Source organism: Artemia franciscana, chromosome 20 (assembly GCF_032884065.1).
Source record: "Artemia franciscana chromosome 20, ASM3288406v1, whole genome shotgun sequence".
NCBI classification, from domain to species: Eukaryota; Metazoa; Arthropoda; class Branchiopoda; order Anostraca; family Artemiidae; genus Artemia; species Artemia franciscana.
The window spans coordinates 26504647-26518334 of NC_088882.1; the positions used below are offsets into that span (position 1 = coordinate 26504647).

Consider the following 13688-nt stretch of genomic DNA (forward strand, 5'->3'; position numbering starts at 1 on the left):
ACACAGACCAATGCCTTTCAGAGGTAAAAAGGATGGAGGCTGACGTTTTAAAAGGTCTTTCACGGTGTAGTTTAGACTTCAAAGATATTCTGGAAAGTTTCATTCACCTAATTTAACTACTTCCTAAGATATCAAAGACCTTCTCATCTATAATTTTACCATAATTCAAGACTCATTTAGAGTTGTACCATAATTCAAGTAGAATAGGGTAAGACACCCAGTAGTTAGAGAATGCCAAACCTCAGAAAAATATTTTTGGGCAGCAGGAGCCATCTTAAGGTTCGCTTGGCTACTTGAGTCGAAAATCAAGACTGCTTTGTGAGCTGGAGAAGCTTCTCATTGCTGACGAAGTCGGACCATTGTAGGTCCTCAATCCTCCTCAGGCTCTTTGCATGAAATACGTCGATTTTCTTGAAGGTTGTAGTTGATTCTTGCCTTGTATCAACTCCGTAAAGCATCACAGAGCCGACTAGAGCGTTGAAAACCTGCAGTTTCGCTGTACAACTGATGTTTCATTATGGCCAGAGATGACAGTTCAGTCTGCCCATAACAGAAGACGCATTAGATAACCTCGCTTGCAGTTTGGGGAGAAGTAAGCCATTTGAAGAAATTGTGGAGTCCAGGTGGGTGAAGTTTTGAACAACTTTGATGCCAGTGGTGCTGTCCATGCTAACTGGAGAGTTAACAGTAGAAGAAAACGGGTCTATATCCATAATTTAGTTTTGTTTCGGTTTATATAGTCCTTTTTTGGCAGCCTCTTCTGTAGGGTTTCGGAGCTCTTCCAGTAGCTGCTCCATGGAGTCCATCAGAATGGCAAGTAATCGGCAAAATCAACATCTGTGATGGCACGATCTCCGAATTTCAGCCCAAAACTGAGACGTGAAGTGGTTTTTGCCATAATGTAATCTACGATGACATTGAAGAGCTCTGGGGCCACTGCACGTCCTTGGCGCATCCCTGTCGTGGTTTGAATGAACGGATTGCACCGGTCATTTACTTGCACAATCCCATGGTGCAGCGTTATAAGAACTCTGCAATAGTTCTCAGGTAGGCCAGTCAACTCTAGAATCCGCCAAAGAGCTTCTCGATCGACTGGGTCAAATGCAGCGTGGAAGTCAACGAAGGGAATAAATGCTTTCTGTTGGAACTTTGTGGTCTTCTCTACTATTCGTCGAATCGTGAAAATCTGCTCGATAATGAGTGGTCCGACATAAAGCCCTCATGCTCCGGTAGCTGGATTTTTCGAATGATATTCCGACATCAATCCAGCAGGACAATTGAAAACAGTTTGCCAGAGACTGACAGTAGGGTTATTCCCCAGTAGTTGGAGCAATCGCTCCTTGAGCCTTTTCTCTTCCATAAGGGGATGATGAAACCTTTCCGCCAATCCTCGGGAATTGTCTTTGTTCTCCAGATTGTAGAGAACAGGTTTTGGAGAAATAGGAACATTGCAGGAACTCCCTATTTTAGCAGCTCATAGCTTAAGCCGCCGATACTAGTATCCTTATTATTTTTCAGCCTTTTTACTGCATATCCAATTTCTGAGGGGCTAATAAGAAAGTGTGTGGTGATTAGCAAGGCATTAGCCTGGTCTCCGTAGGTAGCAAATTACTTAGTAATATCATTCTTTTTAGACTAAGAGACGCTGTAGACAAAGTGATAAGAAAAGAATAGTATGGTTTTAGAAAGGGTAGATGATGTGTCGACCAAATTTTCACTATTAGGGCGTAGTATTACTAGTAAAGACAATAAGTGTAGTGAAGATGTTAAGAGTAGAATATTCAGGACTCAGTGTGTTTCTTCACAGTTGAAACAATTATAAAGGAACAAGAGGCTACAGTGATGTGGTAAAATATGGCTCTGAAGTATAAGTGCTCCAAAAAGGGGATGAAGATTTTCTTCAAGTTTTTCAGAGAAATTGCCTATGGATTGTTCTGAGTAACTGGTTTACTGACCGTATCTCAAACAGTAGCCTGTGCAAAGAATGTGGTTGAATCTCGTTTTCTAGAGCTATAATGAAAAAAAGATTGAAATGGCTTTGGCACGTTCTGCAGATGAACGATGACATATTCTGAAGATTGTAATTTTTCTTCAACCACCAAGGGCTAAACGGAAAGCATGTTGTCCGTGGTTGCGATGAAAGGATATCATTAAAAAACATTTTATGGAAACGGGAGTTTCCTGGGAAGGCAGCAAAAATAAAAAACTAAGTCTGCAAACCGAGATTAGAATTTTGGAAAATACACTGATGGAAATGGTCAATCCTGGTTTTGAAACATGGGTGCTACGAAAAGTGGATGAAGATTTGCTAGATAATTTCCAGAGAAATTGCCGATGGATTGTTTTGGGTAACTGGATGATTGACTGTTTTTCAAACAGTAGGCTGTGCAAAAAGTGCGGTTCAATCCCACTTTCTACGTCAATAACGAAAGAAAGGTTGAAATGGCCTTGGCACGTTCTAAAAATCAAGGATGAAGGTTTGCTGAAGTTTGTCCATTTTGGCCAACCGTCAAGGGCGAAACAGAAAGCATGTCAGCCGTGGTTGGGATGGAAAAATGTCATAAAGAAAGATTTAAGGGAAATAAGAACATCCTGAGAGTGTTTAAAGAGGGAGGCATTGACTAGATTAAGATGGAGGAACATGTGAAGCTGTGTTGGCCTCAGGCGGCTTGGTGCTGTTGTGACTTGTTAGTAGTATTGGTAGTTAGTTGCAATTTCTGGCTCAACAAATTTTTCAATTCAGAATAACGGATACACTCAGTATTAATATTTAAACTTACAGTAAAATGGAAAAATATGACGGATCACACAGAATCCCCGTTTTTGAGTGAAGTCGCATCAGTGGGAACTCAGTGTTATCTTAGACTCAAATATACAGAGGGATGTCACAGATTTACTTAAGAAAGTACAAGCAAGTTAAAACGAAAAGTGTCTTGTGATATGTTGTTTAAAATCTTCTTGAAAACTGGTCATCAAATAAATATGTCTCTTTCGGAACCCCCGCCAAAAAGTGCATGATACAAAGTTTTAAGTACTCTATCTTCGAATGCTAAAAAAAGGTTCGGCTTCTGGGTGCGATTTGGCGATAAATGATGACCTTACCGGATGCTAAAAGCCTGAGAAGCAAGCAGAAACACCAAATTGATTGGTACCAAGAGATTGTCTCAGTTGGACGTCTGTATTGCATATATTTTGTGTGTGGTCGAAACAAATGTCTCCATGAAAAGCTAGCTGAAATCTAACAATAGGATCGTAATTTTACAGATGTCTCTATCGTTAGAAATTACAAATTTATTTAATTGACAGCGCGGAAAGAAACGACTTTTATGACTCACTTAATATGTGTTTTAATCTCAGGTTTAATCTCCAGGAATTCATTTCAGTGTATGTTTATCCAGGAATTAATAACATTAAGATTTATTCATGAAAAGATCAAAGGTTTTTGTTTTCACTTCTTTGCAGATGAGTGCTATTCTAGGTCTAGCCTATCCTTCTGTTTTGAACTAGGCCTAGCATATTTATTATTTTTGGGAACTAAGCTATAGCCTATGTGGTATGGTTTAGTAGGCCTATTTTCTAGAAAGAACCATAACATAGACCCAACAGAGATTTTTAAGTGATTTAGGTCCAAGATAATGAGCTTGCTGCTTGGCTCCTATTTATTCAATCTAGGGATAAAAACTCAATAGCCTATGGCTTAGAAATCTACTGAAGTTGGTATCATTTAAGCTGTCCCATCCTTGAGGAAGGCAACATTATCTAATGTTAAAATTCAAGTTTAATGATTTCTTGCTAGCCTATCTCAGAAGGGGGTTAGGTTAGGAAAGCAAAACTTTCAGGGATAGGTCTACAGGCTAAAGTATATCCCAGGAAGGTATTTTAAAGTACCTACCTCCACTCTTTCTTCCTCTAGAGGGCCCTGAAATTTGTCTACATGACACCTAGGCTATTGAAATTTTGACAAAACAGCATTTTACCTTAATTTTCAGTTACCAGTTGCTTTTTCTCTGTCTTTAGTTCTGAAAATGCAATTTCTGTTATTTGAGTAGAATTCTGAGCCATATCAATGTTTCTTTTTCAAAATTTAGGAAATGTATTTGCACATCTTTAAAACCTTATAAATTGGGATTGAACAAAGTTGTGAAGCTGAAAATAATTCTGTTGTACTTCATTCAAGCAGAAGATCTATTTTGCAAGGTTTCACTTTTATAACACACATTTTGAAAGGTCAGGACCCTTTAACTTCAAAATACCTTCACAGGACATACTTTAGCCTGTAGACCCATCCCTGAAAGTTTCATTTTCCTAACCTAACCCCTTTCTGAGATAGCAAGAAGTCACTTAACTAGAATTTTACCTTACCTAATTTACAAAAGCTAGTGTGCAAATTTAATGTGTAGGCTATATGAAATAGCCTATTCTGAATTGACAGAGATAAGGTCAAAAATGGTTGCTTTTGATTCATTTTTGTAGTCTCTTTCAAAATAGTTATAAATTTATTTCCCAATTAACCCCCTTGAGAGTCCAATTTATAGCCCTAGGAACAGGCTTATTTAAAACTTAATTTAGACTTCCCTGGCTATAAGGTCAAGGAATTGTTCAAGAGCTTGTCCTTATCTGGGCATTCATTGCTATCAATCTAGCTAGATAAGGTAGAGTTGAACCTCCTGTAGAAATCTTGCATGTGGTTTTCTACATCATGATCTGACATCCCAGTTTAGCCCCAATCAGCATTAATAAAGTCTTGACCAACTCATTTCTTGAAGGCTTTTTGGGTTTAAGGTTGGACAATAGCTTTTTATTGCCTATTCTAGAGTAAGATTGAACAGACTGAGAAGTAGTGGTACACTTGTTGGTAAAAGTATATCAGTTCATATGACTGAGTTACCAATATAGTGAACATACCCCTCAATGCCTTTTTTATGCTCTTTACTAATATAATAATCACTTCTACTATAAATTCAAATTTAAGCACTTTTTAACATAACCTAAACTAACCTTATTATAAATAATTTTAGTACTGAGAAAATGTAGCATTATTTTTTTGAAAACAATGGAAAAAGATGGCAATGAGAAAACATAGTCTTATTTTGCAAAAATTTGACAAATAAGTCAGACTTTAATTGAAAATTCCTCATTTTTAAGAGCTTGAAAAGTGCTTAAATTTGAATTTGCAGTAGAAGCAATTATTATATTTGTATAGAACATAAAAAAAGGCATTGAGTGGTATGTCAATAATATTAACTGTCATACATTTACCCAAATTTGAACAGACTGAGAAGTAGTGGTGTTCTTGTTGGTAAACTTATATCAATTCATATGACTGAGTTACCAATATAGTGAACCAGTGCTGGAACAAGTACTCCAAATTTTTACTTAAGTATCAAGTATTAAGTACTCATTATTTTTTTACTTAAATATCAAGTAATAAGTACTTTCCAAATTCTTACTTAAGTATCAAGTACTTGCCAAAATTGTACTTAAGTATTACTTCAAGTATTTATTCTATGTATGGACATTCTATATATATATATATATATATATATATATATATATATATATATATATATATATATATATATATATATTCTGATACCAAGCCCATGCTACCTTTTTGTTAAAGCCATTCTGAAGGCTTCTTAGCCCCTTCCCTTGCCTATAAAATGTCCCCTGCCATTCCTCTCTTGGAGATCTTAATCAAGAACCAGAATTTCTGCTTTATCATTTTTAACTGTTTTCCTTGTTTGGCTGGTACACACCCAACAAAGTCTAAAATATAATCTGAACCAATTTTCAACACAACAGCTTGAAAGAAAAAGACTATCAAAACAATTAAGTGCAGTCAAAAAACTCCTGATTGGATCAGACAGATCACATGATAGAAATAACACAGTGCATGTAGAGTTGAACTTCTGGTGATTAGTGTTTTGTCAAATCTGGCATGTTGGGAAAAATACAGGGTTATTCTGAAACATGTGGGAATGATGGAAAAAATATTGAAAATATTTTTTTCCCTTGTTTGGCTGGTACATACCCAACAAAGTAAAAAAAAAAAAAAACTGAACCAATTTTCAACACAACAGCTTGAAAGGAAAAGACTATCAAAACAATTAAGTGCAGTCATAAAACTCCTCATTGGATTGGACAGATCACATGACAGGGTTAACACAATGCACATAGAGTTGAACTTCTGGCGATTAGTGTTCAGTCAAATCTGGCACATTTAAGAAAAATACAGGGTTATTCTGAAACATGTCAGAATGCCAGAACAAATATTGAAAATAGAAAAATAAACTTTGGATTGGCTTTAAAACAGATAAAAGGTAATAAAGTAGTTCACTCTCTTATTCAATAAGTAAAAACCTTAGCAACAAAAAAAACTCAAACTTAAAAGTAAGGAGTCAAGTGAGTCAGTTGCAGACTTTTTTAATATGAGAAATCAAAGCTCAATAAAAAGGAGCAGCAAAAATCTACATTTTTGGCAGCTAGCTGGAGGTTGCTGGCTGTCAGCATGCTGAAAGAAAAGAAGAGTATGAAAATGAAGTCTTGATTCACACTTTGATGACATGTCTCACCCTTGGCACCTTTACAAGGAAACTGCCTCAAGTTTTCAAGTAAAATTTCAGACGCGCTATGAAAATGTATGTCATCTATATACTTTGGCTGGTTTTCACTCAAGCAAGCCGCATACTGTGTAGTCAATTCAGATGGTCGGTAAAACTGCCTACAAACATATATTATAAAATCATGGGCCTGCAGCAAGCCTGCTGATCCAGACGCATTCCATACAGCTGGTCAAACTGCAGAATGAGTGAAAGAATGAATGAACTTTATTACCTGTGAAAGTATAAAAAAACACAAAGTACAGAATATTATAAATAAACAAAAACAATAAACAGCAAGAAAAAAAATCAAAGTAACAAAAGACAACATGGACTAATTAACCAGTATCAATATGGAAAAAAGGCTGCAGAGGGTTTAAAAGTGAATAAAGTTGATGGTCTTTTTACATAAATCATCACTGGATGACCAAATTCGAGAAGGCATATCTATTAAACCAAATTGAGTAAGTATTTTTCTGTTTTGGTGCCATCTAGGAAGCCGGAGGAGGAATTTACAATATCTGAAATAAGCCACACATAGAGTATGGCAATCTTTCTTATGAAACAGATGAGCCATGCCTGATAAAAACAAAAGCACAGGGGCGCAATAAGCATTATAAATCATGCACAAACTGTTGCGGTTGTAACAGCTTTTGTTTGGGGATATTTTTCCGTAAGCAATATGTAGGTTTTTCATGGCTTGATTCACTAGGGATGAACAGGTAGTGGAAAGTGTTGGATCAAAACACAGACCAAGCCAACTAACTAAAGAAGAACACAGCAGAACTGCAGTCTCAGCAACAAATGGAGCGACTGCGTAAGGGGTATCAAAACAAATAAAATTGCATTTAGATGCATTAACTGACAGTCCAATCTTAAATAGTTCATTGGTTAATATAGTAAAATTGGAAAGCAATCCACAGCAAGTCCAGGCAACAAGAAGAACGTTGTCTGCAACAGAAGACAAACCAATATTACCACAAGAAACAGAACTATTAAGGGGACGCAGGCACAATGCAAGCACACATTTAAATATACAAGCAGACAATACGGTAGAACTTGCAACCTATTTATTTCTAGCAGCAGTTTTCACACCATGAAGTGGCAAAAACCATGAGACTAAGTCGAAAATCTTCTGAGAAAAAAGGTGTAAAACAAGAGCTAAGAGCAAAATTATAGAGCTAGCAAAATTATAAAAATCAATAGATTAATTCAAAAGAAAAATCAGAGGCTTAATTCCGGTTGGGATTTAAAATAATAGCTCTGAGACACAAGGTCCTTTTAAATATCAAAATTCATTAAGATTTGATCACCCAGTTGCAAGTTAAAAATACCTCATTTTTCTAATTTTTCCTCTCCCTTCCGCCCCCCCCACCGGAGGTTCAAATCAGGGAAAACAACTTTATCAAGTCAATTTGTGCTGGTCACTGACATGTCTACCAATTTTTATTGTCCTAGCACGTCCAGAAGTACCAAACTTGCCAAAGCACTGGACATCCCTAACTCCCCCAAAGAGAGTGGATCCAGTCCGGTTTCGTCAATCACATATCTACAACATTTGCTTATTCTACCCACCAAGTTTCATCCCGATCTCTCCACTCTAAGTGTTTTCCAAGATTTCTGGTTTCCCCCTCCAACTCTCCCCCAGTGTCACTAGAACTGGTTGGGGTTTAAAATAAGAGCTCTGAGACATGAATTCCTTCTAAATATCAAATTCAAAAATACCTCACGTACAGTCATCTACTCTTAGTTAAATATACCTCAATTTTTGTAATTTTTCCGAACTAACACCCCCTCCAACTCCCTCAAAGACAGCAAATCCTTTTCAGTTAGGTCAATCATGTATCTAGGACTTTTGCTTATTCTTCCTACCAAGTTTCATCCTGATCTCTCCACTCTAAACGTTTTCCAAGAGTTCTGGTCCCCCCCCAATGACACTGGATCCAGCCGGGATTTGAAACATGAGATCTGAGTTACGAGGTCCTTCTAAATATGAAGTTTCATCCAATAAAATTAAAAATCCAATCACTCCTTTGTAAGTTGAAAATACCTAATTTTTTCTAATTTTTCAGAATTAACACTCCCCCCAACTCCCCAAACGAGAGTAAATCCGTTCTGGTTATGTCAATCACGTATCTAGGACTTGTGTTTATGTTTCCCTCTAAGTTTCATTCCAATTCCTCCACTCTAAGCATTTTCTAAGGTTTTAGGTTTCCCCCTCCAACTCCCCCCAATGTCACTTGATTCTGTTGGAATTAAAATAAGAGCTCTGAGACATGATATCCTTCTAAATATCAAATTTAATTAAGATCCAATCAAATCACCTGTTCATAAGTTAAAAATACCTAATTTTTTCTAATTTTCTGAATTAACCGTCCCCCCACTCCCCCCCCATATGGTCAAATCGGGGAAACAACTATTTCAAATTTAACTGGTCTGGTCCCTAATACGCCTGCCACATTTCATCGTCCTTGCTTATCTGGTAGTGCCTAAAATAGCAAAACCAGGACTAACAGACCAACAGAATCTGCAATCGCTATGTGTCACTTGGTAAATACCAAGTGCCATACAAAGTAATTTTTCTCTGGGGATGGAATATTTGGTTGAAGGTTGGCTTCAGTATGGCTTATTTTGGAAAAAGGTTATTTCCAGGCTTTGGGCAAGCCATGGGTGGAAGTAGTTATAGGCCCTATTAAATTGAAGGAAAACTTGACTTTCTTAAAACTTGAAACCACCTCCTCCTCCCCTATTTGAGATAGGGTTTGTGATTCCAGAGCTAGATATGAGCCCTGATCCTAGTCATCTTTGGTCTAGCTTTCATTTGGATCCGTTGCTCTATTTGCAAGTTATACTAAATTAAACAAAAAGCTTGACTTTTCAGCACTTAAAACCTGCTCCCCCTTGCTATATTTGAGATAGGGCTTTCATCTCAAAACTTGATGCTTGTCATGGTCTTAGGCATCTTTGGTTCAATCTTCATTTAGATCCATCCCTCCACTTGCAAGTTACACTGAATTAGATGAAAAACTCAAATTTTGTTTTAACACTTAAAGCCCCATCGCCCTAATTAAGCTCAATTTCAATCCAAATAGTTCAATTTTAATACAAATCTGACTGGCGGTTCTCCCACTGTACTCGATTGCACAGACGGGCGGACAGACAGACAGATCTCAAAAACCTATCTTGGTGGATATTTTCCACTATCCAAATAGGTGATGATGCCTGGATGATGATATGCTATTTTTCCCTTTTTTTGGATCCAATGAGCCAACATGGCTACCTAAGACGTTGCAAAATCTGTCCGTCCGTCCGTCCTTCTGTGTAATCAAGTATACGGGGAGAACCGCTGGTTGGACTTGGATGAAAATTTGAATAGCCAAATTTGGTGCCAAAGATCATGAGGATCATGAGACACATCAAGTTGAACGATGAAGACCCTAGCTCAAATAGAACAGGGGGAGAGGGCTTTACCTGCTAAAAACAGTTTTTTGTCGAATTCAGATTAACCTACGAATGGAGTGATGGATCTGAATGAAAATTGAACCAAAGAGGCCTAAGACCATGACACATATCTAGTTTTACATAACTTTGAAGACCACACTGCCTTTCCATGACAAAAGTATTTATTTAGTATTGATGTATTAGTCTGATTAATTTAGTAAAACTTGTAAATGGAGCAACGGATCTGAATGAAAACTAGACCAAAGATGCCTAAGATTAGGGCTCATATCAAGTTCTGGTATCACAAACTCTATCTCAAATAGGGCGAGGGGGAGAGGGTAAAAGTTCTAAGAAAGTTGAGTTTTCCTTTAATTTAGTGGGGCCTATAACTTATGAATGGAGTGACAAATCTGAAGTCAGATTCGTCTGAATACCTGAATTTGCTGGAATGAATCTGACAAAATACCACTGCATTGGATCCAGCTAGAGTTCCCCAGACTTGTTTATTGCAGACAACATTTAGATGGGTAAAGATTCATAGCTTCAGTAGTTTTACCAATAATATGGTGCTGAAGATGATGAAATGGTATAAATCTGGTTCAGTTGACGAGATGACAAAACTTAAACACTAATGTCAGAAATATAAGCTCAAATGGACTACAGTATGCAACATTCAGCACAAAACAAGGAATTTTACCTCACTGTCGACCAGTGAACTGTGGAATAATTTCAATTTTTGTATTATATAACTTTGAAACAAAACTAACGAAGTGTTAATCATACTAAAAATTTTTTCTTCAAAAACAAATACCTTATTTCACATCCAAAAATAGGGCTTGGAGCTATATCTGACTTTACTCTAAATCTAAAGGTGCTGTTTTCGTGTACATTGCCAAAGCACACACACACACAAAATTTTCATGTCAAAGGTAAAGTATTTGAAAAACAAGTACATTAACAGTATCTTAAGTAATAAGTATTTCGTAATCTTACTTAAGTATCAAGTAATAAGTACACCCTAGAGTTTTTACTTAAGTACAAGTACAAGTAATGGAAAATTTTACTTAAGTTGTACTTCAAGTATAAGTACTTCAAGTAAGTGACAGTCCTGTAGTGAACATACTACTCAATGCCTTTTTTTATGCTCTTCACTAATATAATAATCACTTCTACTGTAAACTCAAATTTAAGCACATTTTACCCTAAACTAACCTTATTATAAATAATTTTAGCACTTGAGAAAATGTAGCTTTATTTTTTGAAAACAAAAGAAAAAGATGGCAATGAGAAAACATAGTATTATTTTGTCCAAATTTAACCAATAAGTGATACTTTAATTGGAAATTCCTCATTTTTAAGAGCTCAAGAAGTGCTTAAATTTGAATTTTCAGTAGAAGCAATTATTATATTTGTAAAGAACAAAAAAAAGGCATTGAGTGGTATGTTCACTTTATTGGTATATCAATAATAGTAACTGTCATACGTTTACCCAATTTTATTAGAATGCAAGACTATGGCTTTATTTATGATGCCCTCAAATACTTTACATACAACCCATGGGAGACTTTAATGCAAGTAGGCTAATTGCTTACAAGGTCCTCTGGTCTTGTTGGGTTAATAACTAAGAAGCTTTCTGGCTTTATTTTGGCCAGTTTCTGATCATTTGGAAGTGATATCTCAAACATTGTTGTGATTGATTCTGCAAAGTATTACCCTTAATTACCTTAAATCACATTTTCTAGTGACTAAGGCTGAAGAACCTGTAGATGTTGCCAGGTAAAGTTGATTTAATATTCAAGTCACAGTTCACAATTGGATAATCAATATATACATATATACAAGACAGTTTGGCTATATTGTTGGGTGTCATTAGATGTATTGCCAGCTGGGTGTGTTTAAGGGATAAAAGAGGGGTGGCAACTAACAGACCCTGCTGGATGATACTGGTTTGTCCTAGTGCATCTTCAATGACTTGCTGCTCCAGTCATGGTCAACACCAATCTTGAAGCTCTAGACTGATCTGGCCAATATGGTAGTTTTGCTGAGTGAATTCCACAGTGGAACAATGCAATTAGTAAAGAAGTTGAACTTTTCATGCTTTCTCCTAAATTTTTGATGCAGTTTTATGGGATTTCCTTGGGTTCTGGTGTATTCATTGTGATCAGAAATGGGCTTAATGGTGTCACCAGTCGTCATCTTAAATGCAAGGAAGACATCTCTATTTCTATGGTATGTTAGAGTAGGACAGTCAAGCTTTTCTATTCATTGTTTATAGGAAATTTGTTGTTTGGTAAAAGGCAGCTTGGTTGCTTTACATTAGACCTTTTCAAGTATTTCCATGTCACACTTAAAGTGCAGGTTGGTAACCAGCATGCCAAACTGTAGATAGAAATGAATAAGGGCTGTGTAAAGCTTCTTGATAACTCTAGGCTTTTGACTTGTCACTGAACACTTGATCAAACTGAGGACCTTGTTTGCCTTAGCTGCTGGGTTCTGACTGTGACTATAAAATTTAAGCTTATTGTCAATGATTACTCCAAGATCACACTCATCCTTGGCACTCTGAATGGGCATGCACCTGCAGAGTCAATCATGTGATAACCATGACAGGGGTTGTTTGGACAAAGATGCAGGACTTTGCATTTGCATGGGTTGAATTTGAGCATCCATATTGTTGTCTACAGACAGAGGTTGTTCAGATCTTCTTACAGAGAAGAGAAATTTTCTTTTGAGGCTGCTATACCAAAGAGTTTGGAATTGTCTGCAAACTGTTCCAAGCCATTCTTGACCACCTCAGGAGTATCATTTACATAGAGGTTAAACAATGTTGGGCCTAGTTTGGTCCCTTGGGTGACACCGCTCTTAACATAAACTGATATGGAGTAGATTAGGTCACCTCTTTCATCATATGCAGTGACAATTGGATTCTATCAGATAAGAAGTTGTAGATCCACTGGGGAACATCATTGTCTATCTGATATACTGACAGCTTGATCATCAGGTAGTGGTGAGACATTATATATATATATATATATATATATATATATATATATATATATATATATATATATATATATATATATATATATATATATATATATATATATACTAGCTGTTGGGGTGGCGCTTCGTGCCATCCCAACACCTAGTTGTTGGGGTCGCTTCGCCCCCCCCAGGCCCCCCCGCGCGCGTAAGTCGTTACGCGCCATATTAGTTACGCGTCATTGTAGTTGTGTCCCTGTGTCCCACCTGTGAATATATATATATATATATATATATATATATATATATATATATATATATATATATATATATATATATATATATATATATATAACTACGTGAAACTTGCGAATATACAACATTCTTGGCTGTCCCATTGTCTGTACATATGAATAGATTGTCAGGTTTACCGACTCTTGAACATGCAACATATAATTGTCCATGGGAAAAACAATCTGTATTCAGATCTATACCTCATTATTCTAATGATTGCCCTTGAGCTTTGTTGATGGTGATTGCTAATCGAACATTCCCTGTGTCCCCGTCGTCATTTATATATCCCCCTGTGCCCCCCGGCGTCCCCGTTGTTGTTGTTTCCCTGTGTCCCGGTCGTCATTTGTGTCCCGGTGTCCCAGTCTGTAA

At 36.7% G+C, this 13688-nt stretch overlaps 1 protein-coding gene across 23 annotated transcripts in view; it reads left to right on the top strand.

The window, feature by feature from the left end:
• The first annotated feature begins 3287 nt into the window (after positions 1 to 3287).
• LOC136039967 (uncharacterized) overlaps positions 3288 to 13688 on the top strand; it is a 146916-nt gene continuing 136515 nt past the window's right edge. For 19 of the 23 annotated variants that reach the window (XR_010620605.1, XR_010620606.1, XR_010620603.1 and 16 more), the window contains exon 1: positions 3288 to 3384. The gene's annotated coding sequence lies outside the window, so the exon portion shown is untranslated. Of the gene's footprint in view, positions 3439 to 13688 lie in introns of all 23 variants that reach the window. The other 4 variants (XM_065724005.1, XM_065724010.1, XM_065724012.1 and 1 more) reach the window with 3 other exon arrangements.